Raw genomic sequence first — 24,608 nt, 5'->3', positions numbered from 1 at the left:
CGGTGACAAATACACGGGTAATAGCATTCAGCTCGCCTAACTGTAAAAGTGAATTCACCAGTCCTCTTTGTTTGATTGTAGACCTGACATGTCGGATGAAAGGGGGCCGTGGATTACCTGCCAAAACAACAGCACAAATAAACGCTAGGCACTCGGGCTGCTTGATGTCGACTTACAAACATCTCTCCCATCATCGATTCCAATTGAGCTGACGTGGAAAGCCCGGAGTCGCTGCCTTAGATGAGGGGGGATCTCGCAGCCCAGCCGCACCCGGCCGGCCTGGGGGGGCGGGGGGGCGGGGCTGAACCATGCGCTCTGGGTCGCGCTCTGGGTTGCGTGGGACCCAGGATGCCCCTTTTCCGTGGGCCAGGTGGAGCCGGGGCTCTGCAAACAGGACGACAATATTTAGCACTCATAGGTGTTCTTCTGAAAGTTCTCGGACTGTCTGATGTGACAGGTCCGGCACTAAAAGTCCCTCCTGTGGCACTGGTTGATTTAAGCCAGAGGCAGCTCACGGGAGTGAAAGGCAAGCGCGGGCGTCTTGGGTGTGTCTTTTTCTTTACTTATTCCCTTTGCGTTCCTACCAAGCCCCCCTCAGGAGCCTGCAGTTGTGAGGAGCAGGCGCTATTTATTGGCTGTGGTTTTTTTTAAGGTTCAAAATAAGACTTGCAGGGCTGCTCATCTATCCCAGTCCTGCCCATGGTAAAGCAAACCCCTACAATTAATTGCAGGCTCTCTTGCGTTTGGGTTTATCTTGATTTATAGATACACAGAAAATAATTTTTTATAGTACTTCTTAAAATAACACTTGTTATTTCTGAAAATAAAAGAGACTTTTATGATTTTTAAAAACGTTGTGCCAAGCCATGATTTTTACCACCCCACTTCAGGATGGCTAAGATAAAACTTTTCTTTCTTCCTTCCTCTCTTCCTTTCTTTCTTCTCTCTTTCTTTCTCTCCCTCCCTCCCTCCCTCTCTCTCTCTTTCTTTCTTTCTCCCTTCCTCCCTCCCTTCTTTCCTTCTTTCTTTGTTTTTTTTTTCTTTCTTTTTTGCGCACACAGGTGTGAAAGTGAAAGTTGCAGGGAAAACGTGTTACATCAGGCTCGCCCCATGAGTGGTGTTCTCCCGGATCTGGGTGGAAGCCTCCAGGCCTCAGGGCCACAGAAACTCTTTGCCTGCAGCCTTTCGCTGTGACTCTGCCGGTGTGCCCTGTGCTCCCTGCCGCAACTACTCCTTACCATCTACAGACCAGGGTCAGAAAGAGCTTGAAGTGGCTTAACGATATCCAGTGTGAGGATTAAACACCATGCTGGACTAACTGACCAGTAGTGCCCAGAGAAAGGTAACTTTAGCTACTTTGTCTCCTGGGCGCTCATTTAAAACAATACCCTGCATATTTAAAACATGCCGCACACTTAAAATACATGTTCTCTATTTTTAGCCTACGATTTAAATGGCCTCCCACCAAAAATCATTTTAAACCATTACAGAGAACTCTACGTCGATCTAAATTCCTTAGAAAGCACAGCCAAAGGCTGTGGACTGTGATTCCCAGATCAGCAGGGATTCTCGCCAAAGTGCCTGGGTTTTTGATTTTTCAAAAAGAGCACACCTCAAGTTTATGTGTGAGCATCCAGCATCTGTAAACACGCGCCATTTCCTCGGCACACTTAACGGTATGTCACGTTATTTCTAGCCGAGTAGCGTCCTTCAGAATCCCAGGGACGTCCTTATTTAGCAAACAGACTCTTCAATAAGAGAACTAAATTTAGTTCTTTGCAAGGAGGTTATAAATACTAATTTTTTCTGGTGCCAACATTGGTGATTAAATCACCCTAATTGACATTGTTTGAGCTAATCACGGGGTGATTTATTTGCCTGCTATGTTTACATGAAGTAGATAGCAACAATTAAGTTTATTTTAACCGTAGTTATTAGAAATACAGTAAGTGTAATATATGCCAGAAGCAAACAAACATATTAGCAGGAAATGTTTAAATGATCTGAGTCACCGTACGAGCCAGCATAGCAGGTGGTGATATCCTGTTTTTAAATTACATCTCAGCAAGTGAACATAATAAATCCTCCTGTGTTACGCATTTCGCTGGTAGCAACTTACACTCACATTATTCAGTTTGACCTCATTCCTGCTAATCACCATCTCGGTTTTAATAGCTGCCACAGTGAGTGAAACAGTTAATGCAGTATTTCTTGCCGAAAGAGTGCCTGTCAGGCTATTGATGACAAATTAAAATTAATAAAGAAGATCTGTGTTGAATTGGAGGGAATGGAATAACTCTGGCACGCACGTGACGGCCGTGGCCTCTGGGGCGCCTGTGAAGAGTAATGTTTTTGGTGTATGTGCATTGTCCTGAAAGGCAGCGCGAAAACTGCCAAAACCCTGCCTCCGCCTGGAAGACTTCCTGAAATAGGAACTGTATTCTTTTAGCCCTCATCACATGTAATTTATCCCTCGGAGAGTTATTTCCCGTGCTGTACACCTTAGCTCTGTGCTGTAATAATAGTATGTTTCCAAGGCTCTACGGTTTTATTTACCTCACTGAGAACCTTTACGAGAACAATCGCATACACATAGGAGTCCGGAAAAGGCGGCCAAAATGTGCAAGTTCAATGCTGCGTTTCTGCAGAATGTATCGGCCTCCATCACAAGGGGGCCCAGACACTTGGTTAAAGAGCCAGCACTGCCGCTTGTTCAAAAAGCACTCGGCGTTTGGGGGTCATTCTTTCCTTTCTTACGGAAAATGAGGTCTAAGCACAGTGCATTTTTCTCTTCAGTGGGTCCAAAATGAGAAGGTAACACTCCCCAGAAGATTAGACTCAATATCCTAAATACATATGTCCCCATAGCTTAGGTATGTTTTATGTCCACTTATATATAACATGTTCTTAAAAGGGAAAATCAAGACTCTGCTGGAGAACGGGAGCTGGGGGGAGGGGAGGGCCACCCACAGCCCGGGGCTGTGGTGGGAAGGCTGTTCTGGGGCCCTGAACTGGGTGACCATGGCAAGGTGACCTTTTTGTAGCCCTGAAGGGACGGTTGCAGCCTTTGCAGAATCAGGGAACGTGATTCTGACTGTGCCCGGGAGACACACCACAGCGAATGAGTCATCTTATCCCCGAAGGAGGCCGTCCACGGAAGTCAACACGGAAGGCCTGCGCTGGTCTTTCCAGTAAGCGCCAGGCCTGATGGCTGCCCTGGAGAGAGGAAGCAGAACGAAAACCCTGCCCCTGGACTCCTTCTGGAAACCGAGGGGAACCCCAGAGCCGTCCCTACCGTTCCAGACTCCATGGTCTGCTGACGGCTGTGTGACTTTAGCTCTGGGCCTCCCTCGCTGGATCCCAGATTTCTCATGTGTTGTGTCCTGTCTCTGAGTTGCCAGCTCAAGATTCCACGGGAAAAAAGAACAGTCCTGTCGTGGGGCCCCGGGGCCCTGGGGTAACTAGCTCCGCACCTTGCAGACCTCTGGCAGGGAGTGGCTTTCTTGCTGTGTTCCTGCTGCCCCTTCCCCGGCCTGAATCCTTGCAGCCAGCCCATCTGCCCTCTGGCCCGCCCCGACCACTGCGGGGCTGTCTGGTCCCATCTCCTGGACCACCCCCCAGACTTGGGTGTCCATGTGGCCCCTTCTCACTGGCTGCTTTGGGTCAGGGGCACGCCCTCGTTTCCCTGAGCTGGAATCCTCTTGGGTAGAGATCATCTGAGACGTAACCTTTCATTAAAGGATGTGGACACTGGCTGGTGTGGACAGACTTGCTATCTCTGCCTTTCCTCCTCTTTCAAGAGCTGTATCTGGGCCCTGTCTTGCCTCCATGGGAACTACAGACAGTGCGTCTAATTCAACAATGCATCAGATTAATTAATTAATTAATTGAAATTTATTTTCTTATTGAGATGACATTGTTTACAACATTATACAAGTCTCACGTGTACATTATCGTTCTACTTCTGTATACCTTACAGCGAGCTCACTACCAAAAGTTTAGTTTCCGTCCATCACCATGCAGTCGATTCCCTTTACCCCTTTACCCTCAGCATTCCTTTCCGGTAACCACTATTCTGTTCTCTGTAGCTACGTGTTTGTTCTGGTTTGGTTCGGTTTGTTCATCTATTTTGCTTTTCGTTCAACAGTGCATTTTAGATGCAGAATATACCTACAGGAAAAAAGAGAATTTGGAGTTTCGGTTTTTAATAACAGTCTCTTACCAGATTTCTAAGTCCTTGTCTCTCTTCTGCAACAGTTCATCTATGGGCTTTATTGGAAATTGACATCGCATATTATAACCTAATGCAAGATAGAACCTTCTCTGTTTTGCCCAAATGTTCAACGATATTGCAGTGTGCTTTGCGCATAGCGCTAGCGTATTCCCTCTGTTGAATCAATGGCCATCCATCTAACAGGTGTGCGAGAGGATGCTGTGCATTCATCTCAGTCCTGAAATGCGGAATTGTTTTAATACAGGATTAAGAGGGTTGACACCTTGAAAAATTGAGAGGAGGTCCTTTGCAATTCATAGGGTTGACATATACTAGTCAAATTGCTGTGTCTCTGAGTTGTAAAATAAAAGTACAGAAAATGAGGAATTAATTCAATTAAACATTTTCCCACCCACCTTTTACCTTTCCTCACTGCTCTGGGGAATAATTTATGAAATGCATATCACCAGAAGACTTATTTTTGCCATTATTTTTAACTTAATGAGTGTACCTTGCACATCAGAGAGAAAGAGCAAAGGTTAAATTTTACATTAACAGCACATTGCAACATGGTATGCAAATATCTATATGCAAATATAAAGCCCCTGGAAGATGGATGTGTTATATTTTTAACCAGTTAACTATGACTGTGAAGTATTGTGTGAGATATTCAGCGGTTTCATTTTTATATCTTTCTTGTAAATAATGCATAAAGTATGTAGATGGTGTCAAAATATGATTAAGCTATTAGCTTTCTAGTTTTCATAGTTAAGAATGTGTTCAGCATGGAGCCCCTAATAACTCATTTCTAAAGGCAGCGACCAGTATGAAATATTTCTTGTTCAAGTGAACATCATCATGTGACATAATGATTTTGCTTAAAACCAAGTTAAATGAGGAGTAAAATTAAACAATATTGCACGAATTGTGTTTGACTAATTTCGTGTCACATTATATTAGCGAAGCTTTCAAAATATGTGTTAATGACAAATTGTGTAAGCCCCCAACATACTTTATGTGTCCGTACCACCACCCTTAAGTCATTAGCTTTTTAAAGGTTCATTTTGTTTGCAGTTTCTGTAGCCGGTGGCTTTTCCTGATTATCTTTGCCTGTAAAAGTAGACACAATTTGGAAATAAATTCTACATACATCGTGGGGACTTCATTTCGGTAACAAGGGCGTGATTCTTTTTAATAAGGAAAGCAAGTCATTTGAACACTTGAGACGTTGGACTTGATGAGTGCTATTTCTAAATTAGGCATCATAACAACTGCTTAGAATATGAATCCCAGCCTCAAAAGGACCATCCTGACGTGTGGTAGTGGACTTCTCTGAGTCAAATTTGCTGAGAAGACGAGCAATCACCAACGTTGCAATCCGCTGCCACGAAGGCTCGTCCTGTCTTTAAGACACGGCCAAGCCAGCCTCTTTGGTATGTGATGGCTGAGGTGGCCTGAGCTGGCTATCGGTAAATCACCTGTGATGAAGCTGCAGCCTGGCTCTAACCTGCTGTGGAGACGCTGGGGGATGGTGCCGCCCTGGTAAGTCTGACAGAGCAGAAGGGGGGCCCAGGATCACCAGAACAGCAGAAAGGAGGCTGCTTAATGTTTACACTCATTCCTGGAAGGAGAGTTTGACCTTTACCCAGAGCAGGGGCGACCTCGTAGAGTCACAGCTATGATCTTTGCTGATCATATAAAGGGATTTAAAGTGTTGGGAAACACCATGTATGGAGTAATAAAACTGACCAAGTATGAAACAAACATCATGTAGGTATCGATGTTATTTTCCAAAATGTTTGCAATCTCATTGAGCTTTCATGACAAGCCGGAGCTCGTGAGGGGAGGAACAGACTCAAGGGGCAGTGTTTACTCACAGAAATGTCGGAGCTAAGTGCCCTGTGCGCGTGTGAGCCCGTGTGTGTGGTAGGACGGGCAGTGGGGAGCAGGTCAGGCACCAAATGCTCTAAAACCTGGTGGAAAGTTTGAGAGACAACAGCAGAATCCAATGAGCTTGTGCCACTGTTTCTCTATAAAGTTCTTCCCTGGACCAGTGTGGTCCATCAAAATAGTTAAAAAGTTGCGGGTGGGAAGAGCACCGCTTTTAGTTACTAGCAAAACACTATTCTGCTTTATCCATTTTTTGGCTTAATGAAATGAAATGAAATGCTATTCGGTGCTAATGGCAATGGAACCACAATTGGACACAGGCATTAGGAAGCAGGTGATGACCTGGACCCGAGCGGTCCCTGGGGATGAGAGGGCATCCCCTTGGGCACAGGTGTGGCCCGTGACCTTCAGCATCAAGGAGACAGAAGTGACTGAAGACCTGGTACAGTAACTGCACAGAATATTGGCAGAGGAGGAGAGAGACCCACATGTACAGTAGAAGTATTATAACGATGACTGAACACATTTACATCAGTAATTAATACACGGGAAAGAAGATTCTAGAACTTTGTAAAGGCCAAGATTACTATGATTTAAAAACAGATGTGCATCTCTTTACATATGAAACGTATGGAAGGCTTTGGTCCAACTGGTGAACAGCACTTATCCAAGGATTAGTGGATCATTGGCGATTCCTGTTTTTTCCTATATACCATTTTGCATTTTCCAAATTCTTTTAAGAGCATTAAATTTTAACTTTGCTTTTATTTTGTGGAATTTATTCATTTTAAAAATGTGAGATAAATATAAGGGAAAAATGAAATAGCTCATCATTCCAGCACCCAGATAACCTCTGTTGACGTGAAAAAAAATAAACTTTAAAAGTTATATATATATATATATATATATATATATATACATACACGATTAGAAAATGTAAGCAAAATGCAACATGAAAGCTTTGCTCTTTCTATAGCTCTCCTAAAAAGGTAATTGATAGTAATGGTTTTAATACTTATAGAAAGATGGCTATGCATCTACCAATGTGTGTGTATAATTTATACAGAAGGAATCATATTATTTAAACCACCTTGCATTTGCTTTTTTCATGTAATAGATCTTGGGTCTCTTTCCAGGTCAGCATAACTGTACCTATTTCCCTCTGAATACATTTTATCAGTATTCAATACATGTGCTCAGGATATGAGGTTGTGTGCACATAAAGAAGTCTCTAGAACTTTGTAAAAGGCTGCGTGCATTATTAGTTCTTAGATTTGGGAAAAAATTCTCTACCCCATCTCAGTTTTATGATTGGGAGTGAAAACAAAACCGAACAGTATGAGTTGTCTTGAAGATCCCGTGATTGTAACGGATTCCGATTCTTCTGGTGCATGGGGTCCAGGTGGACCAGAGCCTCTCCTGCTTCACCTTGGTGGGCCTCCGTGCCCTCTGTCCTCTGGGGCCTGATCCCTGCAGCCCAGAGACACACCTGCTGGTCTCCACAACACCACGTTCTATGGAGGACCTTGGTCAAGTCACTTAACTTCTCCAGCCCTCAGGGGTCCCAGCTAGAAAAAGATGTGTGCCACCACTTCTGCTCCGCTGCCGTTGGTCCCCTGGGAATGCTCGATGTGCCTGACACGGAGCTCCTCAGTCCTTCCTGTTCAAGTGATGGTTTTAAACTAAATACAAGCCAAATGTCCTCACTTGTAAAACCTAAAACCGTATGAACTAAGAGCCACTGTCCCTTCCCTGGAGGAAACTGCGAAGCGCAACTTGATGCTGCCTTTCAGACTCTCCCGAGCCGAGCCAGCGCACACGCATCTATACACACGTGTGTATGTGCTTCCTTTTGCACAAATGCTAAGCTTGCCCGTTGTGGCTTTCACTCCGTCAGCACGCACAGATGACTCCTTCTGGTTCAGGGCTGCAGGCCTCTCCGTCGGATGGGCAGACATAGAGATGGCTGTCGATGTTTCACCATCACAAACAATACTGAGACGTATCTGCAGAGACGGATATCTGCAGAGACGGATATCTGCAGCGTCCGCATCCACGTGGCCGTCTGTGAGCTGGCCCCGTGGCCGGAGTGGTATTGCACGGTCAAAGGGTGACCACGCTTAGCTTTTTACGGGTGTTGCCGAAATGCCCTCCAACATGGCTTCCGGTTAGAGTCCGGCCAACAGCGATCGCCATCTCCTGAGCCCTCAAACTCCTTTCAACACTGGTTTTATCAACCCTTTAAACCTTTGCCAACAAGATACGTGAAAACAAGGGTCTTGGGTGATTGTGGATTCTCCCACAGCCCCCGTTCCGCCTCTCTGTGCCCTGTGGCGTCTGGGTTCTGGCTTACCTTGTTCCGCTCTATGAGCTGCGGTCTCTTCCCTCCGTGATGTCAGCTCTCACTTCTGCACCCTGACCTCGAAGATGCGGGCAACCCTGACCTCCCTCATGGTTCCTAGCTTCACCTCTGGATGTCTGACCACTCTGTGCCCCCTCATGCCCCCAGATGGGCCTTTCATCTGTCTCTCCAACCTTGCCTTGCAGATGTTGGCACCCACAATTATTTGTTGAATGGTTACTCGAATACGTGCAAGGATATCAGGATGAGGCTATGTTTAAATTTTTCTACTATTTTCTGATCGATCCTGTGTTATATGCTGTGTAACACAACAGGAGAGGCGCTTCTCTCTTCCTTTTTCTCTTTCAGAACAAAATTGACTTGGTATAATGCATCACTATTTATTTAACCAGTCCGCATTTAAAAAAACTCTCTCATGTTAATTTTATATTCAGGAAATTAATCAATCGATAAGCATCGTTTAAAAAGACTGCACACACTGCACACGGCTTCCCTTCCTGGGTGAGGGCTGAGGGTGCACTGAAACAGTTACTTTTCCTCTTCCTCTGCAGGATTTTTCAAATTTGAGGCAAAGCTGGTGGTATTTGGATAAGATATGTTTAACTTTAGGAAAGTGCATGAATACATGTAAAAACATGGAAATTGTGATACTGTTTGATCCAGCAATTTATCTTAAAAATTAATCAGACTAATGTGTAAAGTGAGAGGACGCTTGGTAAAAACTGGTGCCTAAGAGTAGAGAATTCGTTCATTAAATTAGGATACAGCCACAGAATGGAATATATGCAGTCATAACAATAACGTGTATATATATATGTAGGTATGACTGTATATGTACATACATACATTCTTACACATAAATGTATGTATACGTACATGTACATATGTATTTTAAAATAAATGTTCACATTTCACAGTTAAAGGAAAAAAGCAAGTTGCAAAACATTATGTATAGTATAATTCATTTATACTATAAAAGGTATATTAAAATGTTTTCATATATGCACCTCAGGCCCCTTTCAGGGCTCCATGAGGTCAACATTATTTTCTAAACTCTGAGTCAAAACTAGTTTCAAAACAACTAAGACATTTTTTGCCTTCTTCACTTTTATTCTCATGCGTATACAGTAGAATTTTCCAGAGTCTTCGTGAAGTGTGATATCACAACAAATTGAGTACAGAAGCAAGTATGGGAATCCGGCTGTCTTCTGCTAAGCTGGACTTACAGAGATTTGCAAAAATGTGAAACAATACCACTCTCTCTATATGTTCTTCATATTAACATGTTGTGGAATTATTATTTCTTTAAGAAAGGAATTAATGAATAAATATTTCTAAAATGATCAGTTTTAGCTTCGATATGGTAAATATCAATAGACATAACCCATATAAACAAAAGCTCTTTGTGTTTCTGAATAATTTTTAAGAGTATAAAGGGGTCTCGAGATCAAAAAGTTTGAAAGCTGCTAGCCTAGGCCACAGTTTAGTGTGCAAAAACATGTGCGAAGTAAAGGAATGAATGACTCAGTTGAGGTTACTATTTTGATGTCATTTTCAGAGACTTTATATGTATTTAAATTTTTTATAACTTTGTGTTTTGCTTTTTTATTAAACATGAAAATCAAACCCATTCTTATCCTTCTAAAAATGCTATAAATATCATTTTGATGGTTGTATAATAGTCCACATAGCCTAGTGATTCTCTATCACAGGAGCACATCAAAATTGCCTACAGGGCTTCCCTGGTGGTGTAGTGGTTGAGAGGCCGCCTGCCCATGCAGGGGACACAGGTTTGTGCCCCGGTCTGGGAAGATCCCACATGCCGCGGAGCGGCTGGGCCCGTGAGCCATGGCCGCTGAGCCTGCGTGTCTGGAGCCTGTGCTCTGCAACAGGAGAGGCCACAACAGTGAGAGGCCCGCGTACCGCAAAAAAAAAAAAAAATTGCCTACAGAGCTTTAAAAATTATATAGGTACTCCTGGGTAGGGTCTGGTCATTTTTAGGCTCTTTATGGGCATTGCCAAATTGCTTCCCCAAAGTTGTACCAATTCACATTCTTCTCCTTCTCACTGTCAGCAGCATTTTCATGAAAAAATCGTCCATCATATGCATGGTTCCCTGTGGACGGGGCTCCTCCCGTATGGGCATGGAGCAGCTGTTTCTTGCTTTGTCAGCTATCGGGTTGTGCATTTAAGGAGGCCTCTTAGAAGGCCCAGTTTCACCTCTCCTGGCTTCATTCCTCCTCAAAGTTGGGCCACCCATGCAATTGTCTGCAGAGTCCCAGGTACCAGATCTGCTCTCAAGCTTTCTTGCACTTTGGCCTTCATCTGAAGAGTAGCAGCGGGGCACTTGCCCACGTGCCACTGTCTGCCTTGCTGTCTGACCCTAAAGGAAATGCATTTCAGCCCAGTCCCTGCTGTGGGGCAGATTCAGAAACCACCGCCTGGGTCACTGAGTGGTGTTCCATCTGCCTGAAGCCTTCCTAGAGCCCCGGTTGGTCACCAAGCGTGTCCCCGCGATACACTGAGGCTCTAACCAGTGTGGAACTGGCCTATGGAGAATGGGCTTGAATAGAGGAGGCACAAACAGCCAGGAACACAGGGGGAAACACTGGACCTCCCTGGTTGGGGAAAGGCACCGCAGACGAATAGATGACAGCGTCCGACGCTCATACGGTGAAGAGGACTGCATGCTGCCAGAAACAGCTGCTGAGAACGCATAGCGGGCTCGCCTCTGGGAAGGAAGCTGGCGGCGCATTTAGCAGTCCTCCCGCACACTGTGGACACAGCTCCGATTTCTACGTATCTACTCTCCCCTGGAAATTCTGAGAGATGATGTTCAAAGCTCTATGTGCAAAGATGCTCGTTTTACTGTTATTTCCAATAGAGAAAAATGACAGTTATCCCAAAGGGGCATGGGAAGGTGAAGTCTGGGGCATTAGAAAGATAGGCTATTTTGCTGTTATTCAAGCTGTCATTGTTTTGGTAGTTTATAATGATGAGAAAAATCTCATAATATATATTTAAAAATTTGACTTCAAACCTGGACATGTTATTTTCCAAATTATGTAAAAAAAAAAACAAACCCAGATATATAAGTATGCATAGAAGATAGACAGAAAAAGTCTGGAAAAAAGAGTCAAAATGTTAATAGTCGTAAATTACGTCTGGTTTTAGAATATCTATCTATCTGTCTATCTATCTATAAATTTAGGATATATATACATTTAGGACATAGATGTAATTTTTTCCAATAAGCATTGTATGTCTACAGTAAGCATTTACTTTCCTGAAATCAAAACAACTTAACAGAGTGTGGTCCCAGCTTTTAGGAAAAGATTCCTATGAGAAATGCCACCTAATCTGGGAACCGATATTTAACCTGGGAACTGGACGAGCCTGAGTTAGCAGGCAGTGGGAGAGTGGAGGGGTGGGTAGGGGGAGAGCACAGGGTGTTCAGAGGCCCCTGTGGGCCAGGCACTGCTGCTCTAGAAAGAACGTGCGAGTGGAAACGGTACAGAGCTGGGTCCTCAAACTACCGCCTGCAGGGCAGATCCAGCCAGCTGACTGTTTGTAAATAAAGTTTTTATTTTTTATTTTATTATTATTTTTTATTGATGTATAGTTGATTTACAATATCGTGTTAGTTTCAGGCATACAGCAAAGTGAATCAGTTATATACATATATCTATGTATTTTTTTCAGATTTTTTCCATTATAGGTTATTACAAGATACTGAATATAATTCCCTGTGCTATACAGCAAATCCTGCTGCTTACCTATTTTATGTATAGTGTATATGTTATGTGTGTTCATGTTAATCCCAAACTCCTAATTGATCCCACCTCCTGCCCTTTTCCCCTTGGTAACCATAAGTTTGTTTTCTATGTCTGTGAGTCTGTTTGTGTTTTATAGAGAGAACATTTTTGTATTATTTTTTAGATTCCACATATAAGTGTTGTCATATAGTCTTTGTAAATAAAGTTTCATTGGTGAGTAAGTGAATGTGTGGAACAGGTTTAGAGTGGAAGCAGTGGTGGCTGACAGGGTCCTGGCTTGGGGAACTGCCCGCGGATGCAGGGGAAGAGGTGGTCTCAGGTGCGTGCAGTGGCTGGGATAATGCATCCCCTCCTGGTCATGTACAATCTAAGGCTCCTGGTAAAGGAGAGGTGTCCAGAGGCAGCTGGGCCTGGAGCTTTAGGGAGAGACCTAACTTTATTTATTTAATAGAATGTGGCTTAATTAATTCAATAATTTATTAATTTTTCCTTCCAGTTTTATGGAGGTATAACTAACATACAGCGCTACATACCTTTAAGGTATACAGCGTAATGATTCGACCTACATACATCATGAAATTACGACCACAGTAAGTTAGTGACTATCCATCACCTCATACAGATGCAAAATTAAAGAAAAAGAAAAAAAAGGTTTTTTCCCTGGTGGTGAGAACTCGTCAGATTTGCTCTCTTAACAGCTTTCATAGGTAACACACAGCCGCATTCACCATATTCGTCATGTTGTATGTCACACTCCTAGTACTTATATATCCTGTAACTGGAAGTTTGTACCTTCGGACCACCTTCCTCGAATCTAACCCCGCCTCCCCCGTCCATCTCTGGTAGCACAAATCTGAGGGACAGATCTAACCTAGGCGTCAGCTGCCTGCAGATGTGAATGGGGGTCTGGGCTGAGAGCACGGGGAAGAGGAGAGGGTGTAAGCGGGAGCCCCAAGGAGCATCCTGGCCTGGAAACGCATGAGAGAAGAGGTGTCTCCCAACCAGACAGAGGAAAGGGGGGCCAGTGAAGGGGGAAAAAAACAGGAAGATCAGGAGAAACAGGCCTGTTAAGGTCCTAAATGCTGCTGAGATGTCAAAGGAGAGAAGGACCCGGGCACATCTTTGGGATTTAGCCCCTAGGAGGGTGCTGGTGCCTTAGGGAGATTTGAATTTGTTCAATGAGTGATGTCAGAATCTGGCACTATTTTTTTTTTCCTACAATATGAGCCTCATTCTTTGTCTCCTTGGTCATCAAGCTGCAGGCTGAAGACAGTGAACCACAGGCCATTGGTCAGCAGGGCTAGTCTCCCTCAACCTGGTCTTGCCTTAAGCATCCATAAACCTGCTACCTCGGCCTCTGGTGATGTCACTGTCTTTAGTAACAGCATTAAGAACATGGGAAACAAAAGAAGGAAACTGCCTGCCGAGAACAGAGTGATTATTTCTTGAATCTATAGATAGAACTTTCTGCCATGACAGAAATGGTCTAAATTTGCACTGTCTAACGAGGTCACCACCAGCCACAGGTGACCACTGAACACTTGAAATGTGGCTAGTGCAACTGAAGAACTAAATTTTACAATTAATTTAATTTTAGTTAATTAAAATTAAAATAGCCATATGAGACCAGTGGCTCTCCTGTAATGGACGCAGTAGTTGTAGATAATAATTGTTTGGGGGCTGAGAGGTATTTTCTAAATTAAAAATATATGACAGTGACTTCAAAATAATTACTTCTTGAACACACTTCCTTTCCGTGTACTGAGGATGTATTCATAAGCCTGATGCTCAGATATGTTGTACATCAAAGCAATTATGCCGTTCTATTTGTCTAAGGGTCCATTTAGACAAACTCTGAGTGTGAAGCAATTTGCAAGGAGAGGGTGCAGCATATTCAACAGAGAAGTTTTCTCCTTGTTCCTTCCTTGTGTAAACTTTGAGGACTTAAAATTTTATCTGAGCACAATAAATGACGCGCTATGAACTAAGCCTGAAGGCACAGTGGCCTGGGTCCCTGCACTGGCATCATGGTCTTGTTAAATGGAGACCATCAAGGTGACTCTGACAGGTGGCCACAGTCACCACCTTTCAGAGGTTCTAGCTGGTCTGGCCCCCAGCAGGATGGGCAGATCCCTCTATCACTAGTATGAGGACCAGTGAGGAAAACCGAACACTTGAAATGTGGCTAGTGCAACTGAAGAACTAAATTTTACAATTAATTTAATTTTAGTTAATTAAAATTAAAATAGCCATATGAGACCAGTGGCAATAATTTTACATTTCTGAGGGTAGCTCTTAGCCCATGTCATCCTCATAAGCAGTGTCTTCTTTTGGGTCCATAAGACAGTTTGCCCCTCTCAACCGGGGCTTTCTTCCCCAGAGACCAGGAAGGAAGGTCCTCATCCTTCCCAACCACCACGAGGTTCTGGAGAACCTCCAAAAATGCAAAGCATGGTTAACAGAACAAGTGAATTTTTGCTAGGAAATCTTTATTTCTTCACCCACAATTTTGGGGTGAAGTGGAGTGGGAGGGGAGATGTATTGACTTCTCTCTCTGGGTGCCCTAGACACACACGGCCTCCCCTAGGCCTGCTCCTGTGTTTGATGCTGCCCCAGAGCCCCCTGGGGCAATAGAAGGTATTTATGTGATACATTGGTGGTGTTTATTATACGTAATATGTATACTGTAGCAGAAGGCAGATGCACCATATTGTCTAAAAATCAGAAAAAAAATTGAATTCTAAAACACAACTGGCCAAGGGTTTTTGGTGAGGACCCATGGGCTTGTGCTGAAATTTTCCACTTGTGTCTGGAGCTCTCTGGGGGCCAAGACTTTGTGTACCTCGTCCTTGCCCATCCGCAGCACGCTGTGGAGTTCATGGCACACAGTAGGCCCCTGGGTGTGGGCGAGGCGGCTGGCGAGGGGCAGGGGGCTGGGCGCTTTGACCACGGGTGTGTTGGGGGCCCCTCTCCACTCGGGACTCACTGGATTTGAAGAATAGTTGTAGCAGATTCAATGGTGATCAAGGTCGGTGTCCAAGAGGTTCAACCCCGTGAATGAGAGGGTCCAAGAAGGTCCATTTCATCAAGACAGCTCCTGTGAGAGGACACTGTGGAATCCAGGAACGGAATTCAGCTTCAGGAAGCAGGGCTGGGAGAAGGTTGCCAGATTTAGCAAATAGCAACACAGGACTTGGCTCATTTGAGTTTCAGGTAAATGAGTTTGTTTGTTTGTTTGTTTGTTTTAGTATAACTATGTCTCAGATACTTACAGTAAATTATAAATAAAGTACCAGGACATACGCTAAAAAATTATTTGCATTTTATTTATGGTTCAGATTTAACTGGTGTCCTGTATTTTATCTGGCCGCCCTGCTCTGGGAGGAGTTAGCGAGGTCAACTCCTTTGCCTTGTGCAGAATTGGAGAAGAGGACCGGGCCTGAGAAGGGGTCAGCAGTCTGAGGGCAGTGAGGGAGCAGCCGCAAGAGGGCGCCAGGAGGCTCAGTCTGTCCTGCTCCCACCCCTGGGGCAGCGATGGTTGGGCGCTGCGGCTTCCGCCCGCCGGCCGGGGCTGGTGGGGTGTCCGAGTGAGCCCACTCACGGCACCATAACGTCCAAGCCTGGCGTGGAGGCAGGTCTGCCACAGCCCTGTCCCTGCCACCTGCCCTGCACAGGCGCTGAGACTAGGCCGTGGACCACAGGCTGCGGGGCGCACCTGCACACGTCGCCTAAGGGAACCACACAGACCTCTGTCTCCAGGGCCCCCTTTAGTCCACAGGACAGCAAAGCCCAGGCTGCTCAGAGGGTGACTCCACCCCGATAATTTAGTTTCCTCTTCTTCCGCTTCTTCTTTTTTTTTTTAACTTTATTTCTTTTTGGCTGCCTCCCTCTTTATTGACTTGTTCTATGCAAATCCTGTGTGGCTAATGCTGTCAGATTAAGAAGCAAAGACTGACTGCATGGCGCCTTTTCCTCTCCGTTGCAGAGCGTAATTGCAGTATTAAGTCAAAACTAAACCGTCGGCAGAGGGGATCTGTCAGCCTGTTTTAAGGCTGTACTCGGGGCCGATTTAGATGCCTTTGCAAGTTACACAGAACTAGTCTGGGTTGAACTTTCCAGGTGGTGGTAGCACTTTTCAGAAGCACCAATGTTCAGTTGATATCGTGTGACATGGAGCAAAACCCTGGGACGTCTTCACTGGACTTCCAGGAATGCCTCTCACCTTCGGGACCTGATTCAGACCGAAGCACCGTGGAGCGGGCGGCCTCAGGGTTTGCGTGGGTCTCTCAGGCTGCAGAGCCGGGAGGTGGCTCTTTTCTTGCCCTCACTGTCTCTGTCATGGTCACGAGTCTAAGATAAATGAACAAAAGCCCTGTTCTGTGTTGTTAAATGACGCCCTCAGTCCATCCCATCACATCCCTTTATGGCCTGTGCGCCGCCGGTGCCCGTGGTCCAGCCAGGCAGCATCGAAAGGCTAGATGCAGAGGCGCTGCTCTCTCTGTCCTGGACGCCCCACTCGGGATGGGAAACGTGGCTCTCAGGAATAAATTACTGCGCAGCTTGCACCACCAACGTTGTGGAAGGGACAGAGATTCTTCTTAGGTATGGTTTTAATGCTTCAAAGACTCTCGCGCTCTTCCGGGCCCTGGCCGCTGGTCCTCCTCCGGGATGCGGTGACATGATGATTGAACGGCTCAGCCTGTGTGAGCAGGAAGCAGGACATATTAGGAGGAGTGGCTCACAAACAAAAGTGTCCCAATGTGAGGTCTCCCTGAAAGAAAAATGGGCCGAGTGCCGAGAGGTAAGAAACGCCTTCAGATGGTGGAGAGTCGGCCTGGAGAGGAGCGTGGACTCACTACCAGTGGCTGCTGTGTCTTGGTGACGTGGTCACAAGCCCCAGGCTCCTGACACACGACTAGCCATCCCGACCCCCCACTCGGGATAGCCATGCACGGCACATGCTACCTGTACTTGACATTCCAGGCCGTCTGTCCCAGGGCCACGTCCATCCTTCCTGCCCACCAAGCCCACGCTACATGGTCCAGACCTGAGAGAGTGGATGGAAATCCTGAGTTGTGATTGGAAAATCAGAGCAAAGCCTGTGTTCAGACTCGGCCCCTCCAGCTTCTGCCTGCCCCGCTCTCCCAAATGCTGCTGACTTCCGAGTCCAAGGGCTCTGCCTCGTGTGTCCTCACTGCAACCACGTGGAGTAGCTATTCCTTTCTTAGATTTTACTTTTAGGGCTATTTTAGGTTTACAGAAGCCTGGGTGGAAAGTACAGAGAGATCCCATATACCTTCTCTCTCCCTCACGCCCAGTTTCCCCTCTTATTACCATCTTGCACTGGGGTCGTTCATTCCTTAGAGTTGATGAGCCAGTGTTGATACATTATTATTCACTGTCATCCACAGTTTAGCTTAGGGTTTCCTCTTCGTGCCATGCATTCTGTAGGTTTCAGCAAATGCTTGACGTCACGTATCCATCATCACAGTATCATACAGGGTGGCCTCACTGCCCTAAACGTCCTCTGTGGTCTGCTTATTCATCTCCCCCCTTTCAGCTCCTGGTCTTTTACTGTCTCTCCAGTGTTGCCTTTTCCAGAATGTCGTAGAGTTGGAATCAGGCGGCATGCAGACTTTTCAGACTGGCTTCTCTCACTGAGAATATGCACTTAAGTTTCCTCCGTGTCTTTTCGTAGCTCGATAGCTCAGTTTTTTTTGGTGCTGAATAATATTCCTTTGTCTGGATGCACCACAGTCCGTTTACCTGAAGTAGTTATTTTAATGTTTATTTTGCAGGTGAGGTGACTGAGCCTGATGGTGGGTGAGTGTTGTGCTTTAGGTCACACCGTTCTGGGGATATATCAACAGGAAGTGAGCCCAACCCAGGGCTTTTGGATGCCAAATCCACCATGATGCTGCATTCCATCCTGGAATAGGTAAATCGGAGTCAATATTTGTCATTTACTTTCCACATTCCTGATGGGTGTCATTTAACATCACTTTTCTAAGTGAAAGCAGGCATCTGAAGACTCTGGGCCAGACCCTTCCATGGCATGGATGTGGTGGCATTGGCTGGCATGGCCAGGAGATGTTTGCCTAAGAGAGGACTACCCCCACCCTCCCCAGGCCCGTGCCACCCCCAAACACCTGTGCAGCAGTCACATGTTGTGGGGATAGAAACTTTTTCCTCCTGATGAAGAGGAGGGATGAATCATTTAAAATTTGGCATCTAAACCTCCACTTTCCTCCTAAAAGCCTCCGGAATCGTCCTGCAAAAACTTCTCTCCTGCTTTGTCCTAACGTCTGGGTGTGAGCAGCTTCCTTTGGGAGACCATAGTAGGGCTTCAGATTTCACCATCAAGAAAACTCTAAGATTTTTGGAAGCAAGCCCCTGATTAAATTGGTCTCCTCTGCACCACGGCTTCCCTCTCACGTCCTCGCTAAGCCACAGAGAGAACCTGCATGTTGGTTAGGCTATTTGTGGATGTCTTGCCGTGTGCATTTCTGCTTGCTTTGCTCAGCCACCCAGATTTAGCTATTTAAGTTTCCCTCATAAATCAGCCACTCTGAGCATCTTAATCATCTCCCTCCACTTTGTCTATAGCTCTCTGCCCTCCAAGAAATAAATTACCCACAATTACTTAAAGTTAGTAATTGAATTTATTTTAGTGGTAGAGGGAAAATTTATCCATTTTGCTAGTAATTTGTAGTCATTTTTAGTAATTGATAGTAATTTTCTAGTAAATACTAATTAAATGTTTCACTAAGTAAAGGAAGTACAGAGTAATGTATTCACTAAGCGTTAGTATTTCCAATTTATCTTTATACCAGCAAGTGATTTAGGTTGAGTTCATAGGATCCAGTGGAATTATTCTCATTGTATTCATCTTTAAAAAAGCCACAGGAGCAAAGAATTAAAGACTGCACACACAAGGACCTGCTGTCGTGCTACAGGTGGGTAAACTGAGGCAGAGGACGACCAAGGTGCTTGTCCAGGATCAGCTGCACAGCCAGTGGAAGGACAGAGGTCCTGGACTTCAGACTTCCTGTCTGGGGCATCTTTGGTTCCATACAACCTCCCAGAGGATGGGGCAGAACGCCAAAATAAAGGTTCCAGCTCCCCGCAGGAGGGGCTGGTGTGGCCCAACCATGGAGGCGTTCCTCCTAGCTCCCGTCATCCCCGAGGCCTTGACTACAATGTGGATTGATCCACGTCTAGGTCGAAAGAACTTTAACTGTATTTTGGGCCATTCTGAAATGTGCTAATTTTGCAGGTGTACCTGCAAGTAAAACTTTGTAGACCGATAATAGCCGAAGTTGTTTCACCAAATGAATCTATTAACCCTTGTTAGGTGGCCAGTGCTTACTTTTTATCTAGTAAGTTATTTTTTCTTTTAAAAATTATTCTCTGGGACTATTGCATGCATGGGGTATGATACACTTATTACCTGGCACTGTAATCATTTCTTGTCTGTTTTTCCATCCAGAGCCTCGAAGCATGTTGGTTGGGTAAAAGAGAGAAGTGGTGATTTTTCCCAGGACACGCTCCTAGTTAGAAAATAATATCCCTCTAGAATTAATTAATTAATGGGAGTTGATGCAATTAACAAATACTGAGCGACAAACTCTACAGAGGCGGCTGTATGGAGCCATGCAAACACCCTGGCTTCCATTTCATGACCAGTAAAGTGAGGGGCTAATCTGCAATTTCCCTTGATGATCTCTCTCAAGCTTTTTCAAAATGGAAAAAATGGTTTTATATTGATTTTAAATGTAACATATGGTCATGAGGAATATGGTGAAACCTAAAAAAAAAAAAAAAAGACATTGAAATCATCCATTGTCCCCCAATATGGTTACTCTATTGGTACCTTTTCTTACAGACGTAGTTTTCCCTGTAGGTTTGTTTTTCAGTTGTAATCAATCAGAAGAGAAAACTTCAATTTGTTTTATTTTTCCTTAGATGATAAGTATAAATATGTCAATATTGTCTTTGTAAATACAGATTTTAATGGTAAAATAATATCCCATCAAATGTAAGAACTGTAATTTGGTTAACCATTTCCCTATTTTTGTGACATTTATTATTTTAAATGTTATTTAAAATTTTTCATTATTATAAACATTTTCAATTTTCCATTATTATAAATAACACTTCTGTGAACATCTTTATAAAGCTTCTTAGATGGTTTTCTTTGGTTACATTCCCAGAACAAAATTATGAGGTCAAAGGATATGAATATTTTAAGGTTCACATTACTTCTTGCCAAATTGTTTTACAAAAGCACTGCATCCAGCAATTTGTGACATTTCCCATTTCACTTATGTTCCATCTCTGCTTTGGATACTGTGATGAAAAATTTCTGTTAGTTGGATGGGAGAAGAATTGTCATGTTTAATATTCAATTTTCATTAACCACGTAGTTAAATCTTCTTCTTCGAATTAAAATTTGTATTCTCTTCTCTTGGAATTGCTTGTTTCTGCCCTTTTCCTATTAATCTGTTGGGACTTTTATGTGCTTCTTATCCATTTACATGAGCTACTTACATAATAAAGATATTAACCCTTAATTATATTTCTGCCCATTTTTTCTAATGTCATGGACTTCCAAGTTGGTTTTCAAGCTCACAGTAATTCTTAAATGATCTGGGGGACAACGTGGCCTTTCTAATTTCTTTCCTTCCATTGAACGCTGAGTTTACAAGGGCAGGGCCCGAGAGAACAGAAACCTGCACGATGAAGATGCTGGGTGTTGGACTTCCCTGGCGGTCCAGTGGTTAAGACTCCACGTTTCCACTGTAGAGGGCACGGGTTCAATCCCTGGTCAAGGAATTAAGACCCCACATGTCGAGTGGCGTGGCCAAAAAAAAAAAAAAAAAGATGCTGGGCGTTTTAAAAATCCACGCAAGATGCAAGCCTGCCTTTTAGAAGTCTCTCCCACTGGGCCAAGGAATCCTTGTAAGAATTAAATAGGAAACTTCCATCCCTCACAAAGTAACCATGTAATGCCACACTTCTTGTCCCCATCGCACATCTGAGGGGGAGCTGCTCTCTGAGCACACATGAAACAGGTGACTCCCCAAGTCAACATAAATTTTCAATTAAAGCGCGGTCCTCCCAATGCCTGGGCAGCACCTGCCTAGCAGCCTCTCAGGGTCCAGCCGCTGCCGCCTGTGCATCCAAGGCCTGGGCAGAGGGGCCTCAGCCTGCTGAGAAGCCCACCTCGCAGGGCAGAACTGGAACCTTTGAAAGCCGCGGGAGGGCTCTCTCCTTCTGGCCTGGCAGCCCTGCAGTGGGTTAGCTCAGCTGGAGGCTCTGAGGTTACTTGAAAATAGCCCCTTCCGCGAAAGCTCCAAGGCTGAGCGATGCTTAGGGCGCTCGCACACTCCTTCGGTCCAGCCACATCCCCTTCTCATTTTTCTCAGCAACAGTGATCCAGAAAGACACATGAGCATCTGTATAAGGATTTTTAAAATCCTTAAAGTTTTTAAAAAACTTTCAACAATCAAGTCAAATCCCCCTTGAACCCTCTCTGCCTCCCCGGCCCCTGCCTCAGGGTCCTTCCCTGAAGAAACCACTGGTGTCAGTTGTCTGTGTGCCCTGCTAGACATCCTGCTTTGCTTTCACGTGCAGAAACACACACACCTAGAAATAGAGCATGTTTGCAGGTGTGAGCCTGCACACGTGTGCTTATTTGCATGTTCATATATGTGCATATGTGCTTGTGTGCATGTATGCGCATGTGTGCATTTCACGTGCATGTGTCACACGGGGATGTACTGTGCACATTCTGTAGCTTGCTCTTTTTACTTAACCTGGGTGGAGATTTTCTGTGTCAGCACGTTGGTCTGTCTCTCCTGCGAGCGTGAGAAGGCTGGGTTGGGTGGTGAAAGAACACACTTTGGCCAAAACAGAGCATGAATCCTGTGCTAAACCCCTATGATTAAAGGCCATCCCCTTCCTTTTGCAATTTAATTTTCTTACCTCTGTAAGGACCCCAGTGTTCCTTGCAGTGGTGTGATCTTAGGTTGAAAACAGTTTTTTGACGGAAGAGTCGAGAGAGATTTAGGAAATTTATATCAGGAAGGATCTAAAATACTTTTGTGTTTACTATTTAAAAAGCAAGAATTACAGCGATGATAATGTGCCATTTGGTTAACACTGATAATATGAAACAGCTGCATGTATCTAAGAGGGACCTGACAACTTAGGGATCAGTGATATCTCGTGGCACATGATGGGAAACGGTTGGGCCCAGAGGCACATGGACACTCAGGACCAGGGTTTGAGCCTGGACCCCCCGACATGCCGCCTCAATGGACCTTGTCCCAGTCACTCCCTGCCTTGGTTTCTTCATCTGTGTCATGGGCTGGTCTCACATGACTGTGAAGACAGAATGAAGTAATGAAGTATGTGACAGCGTGTGTGTAAACTATCAAAAAACACGAATGTTGGCAATTATTGCTATAAAGGTGGCAGGTGTGAACGTCTATCGTGAGGACGAAGCTTTAGGGCAATGGGATACTACGTTTCTATCCTGGACCCTGCTGGAGAAGCTTCGGGCCCCCCCTTCAGCAGGTGGCCGGCCTTGCCCCGCCGGGGCCTCTGGGGGCGCACACCTGTCCGCTCTTAGTGACCTCGTCCCAAGGGAGGTGAGAGGCTTTCCCACGAGGGGAGGCCCTGTGGAGCCCTTCTGCCGGTTCAGAGCGCTCCTGGAGAACATACTAGAAATTTCGCCGGTCCCGAGGGGGGCATGGGTGAACCCTGCCTCGCTGGTGTGGCCGCTGCCCCCGGGGGTGCTGTGGCCAAACGAGTAGCCGGAGGCGGCTGGGGTCTGAAGGGCCAGCAGCCTTCCTGTGCTGCCGAAGGACACCGCGGGCACCGCTCCCAGCCCGCGCGAGAGTCTGTGCTGCACGCCTTCTTCAGCTCACACCTGCCGTCTGCGGACTGCTCTCCTGGGCTGTCCCCGTCGACTGCCCGCGCCCTGCTGCAGTAGCTGCTGCTCCCACCAGGGCTGCCCTCTGGTCAGTACTGACTTCCTGTTCTCAGCGTCCCAGGGGTCACTGGGAAGGCAAAATAAGGGGGGGGGAGGGGCGGACGATGTTCATCATCTCTTCAAAATCCGTATTCTGCTGTATTGAAAGGGAGTCACATCAGACGACAGGGTGCGCTAACACTGGTTCGAAAGGAAATTATGTTGAAAATGTATACTAATCAATTATTTCAAAAGCTTGCTCCGGTACCCAACAGGAGCTGGAATGCTATGCAAGTTTAACAAATACACGTGAAACCTGGCTCTCCCGTGAAGATAATCATTTTCTTTAAAAAACAAAAACAGAACAAAACCCCAAAATTAAAAAAAACAAAACAAAAAACCCCCTCACCACAACAGGCAAAGCTGAGCTTGAAAAAAGTGTGGCATTTAAAATTCAACAATGCTTATCTACTGCAGGCTGATGCATGTTTAAGAAGATCTACTTCTTATAAAGATCTCCTATTTAATTAAGAAAAACTAATATCAAAGCGGTTTTTTGCATTTACAATTCGCGTTTAAACTTTTCCTAGATTAAGTGAGCTTAAACAGTTGCGATTCCTGACTTTAACAGCATTATAAAATACATTAGAGATTGAGAGGATAAAATTCTGCCATGTTAGGTTATAACCTAACTGCTATTTGCAGTTGTAAGGAGTACTAATGGCACAGGGACAAGATTTATTGTCGAGAGGACATTCCGTGTAACGTTTGCCTTGTCATTCCATTAATAATGACTGCTTATGAGCCATCTCTTTGGCATCTTTGTTGTCCTGAAAACTTACGACTCACAGCACAATTCTTTACGGCGTGTTACATTGCCCCCTCCGGGTATTTCTGACCATTATCCCATTTGGTTATATTCAAAACCCCTGCCTCCGGAGAGACCATTAGGCCGACCTTTCACCTCCCAACATTCTTGGTTCAAATGGTGTAATAACACGTAGTGAATATTTACAAGCACACTTATACTATAATAGAGTACTGCTGTGAACATTAGCACACATTTTCTGCTCAATCAGGCTCTGATGTAGAGCTCACTGCGCACCCCAGAGAAAATGCAGTCCCCAGTAAGCCGTGCTAGTGAAACACCCTTGAACCCACACAGCTTACATAACATAAACTGACTCGATGCAGATGAGCGAGGCGACACATTCGGCGGAGACACCGAGTTCCCGGGATGCCTGATGTCGGCAGTTCCCTTCCCAGCGGACAACTCCGGGCAGGAGGCAGGGGCCCTTAATACCCGGAATTCTGAATGGATCAGTGTGTGGGGCTTCTCCAGAAAAAGGAAATTAAAGGCCATATGATGTGCTGGCACCAGGTGGCCCA

The sequence above is a fragment of the Orcinus orca genome, chromosome 14 (assembly GCF_937001465.1).
Source record: "Orcinus orca chromosome 14, mOrcOrc1.1, whole genome shotgun sequence".
Taxonomy (NCBI): Eukaryota; Metazoa; Chordata; class Mammalia; order Artiodactyla; family Delphinidae; genus Orcinus; species Orcinus orca.
The sequence above is the reverse complement of the archived record's forward strand: the minus strand, read 5'-3'. Positions refer to the sequence as shown.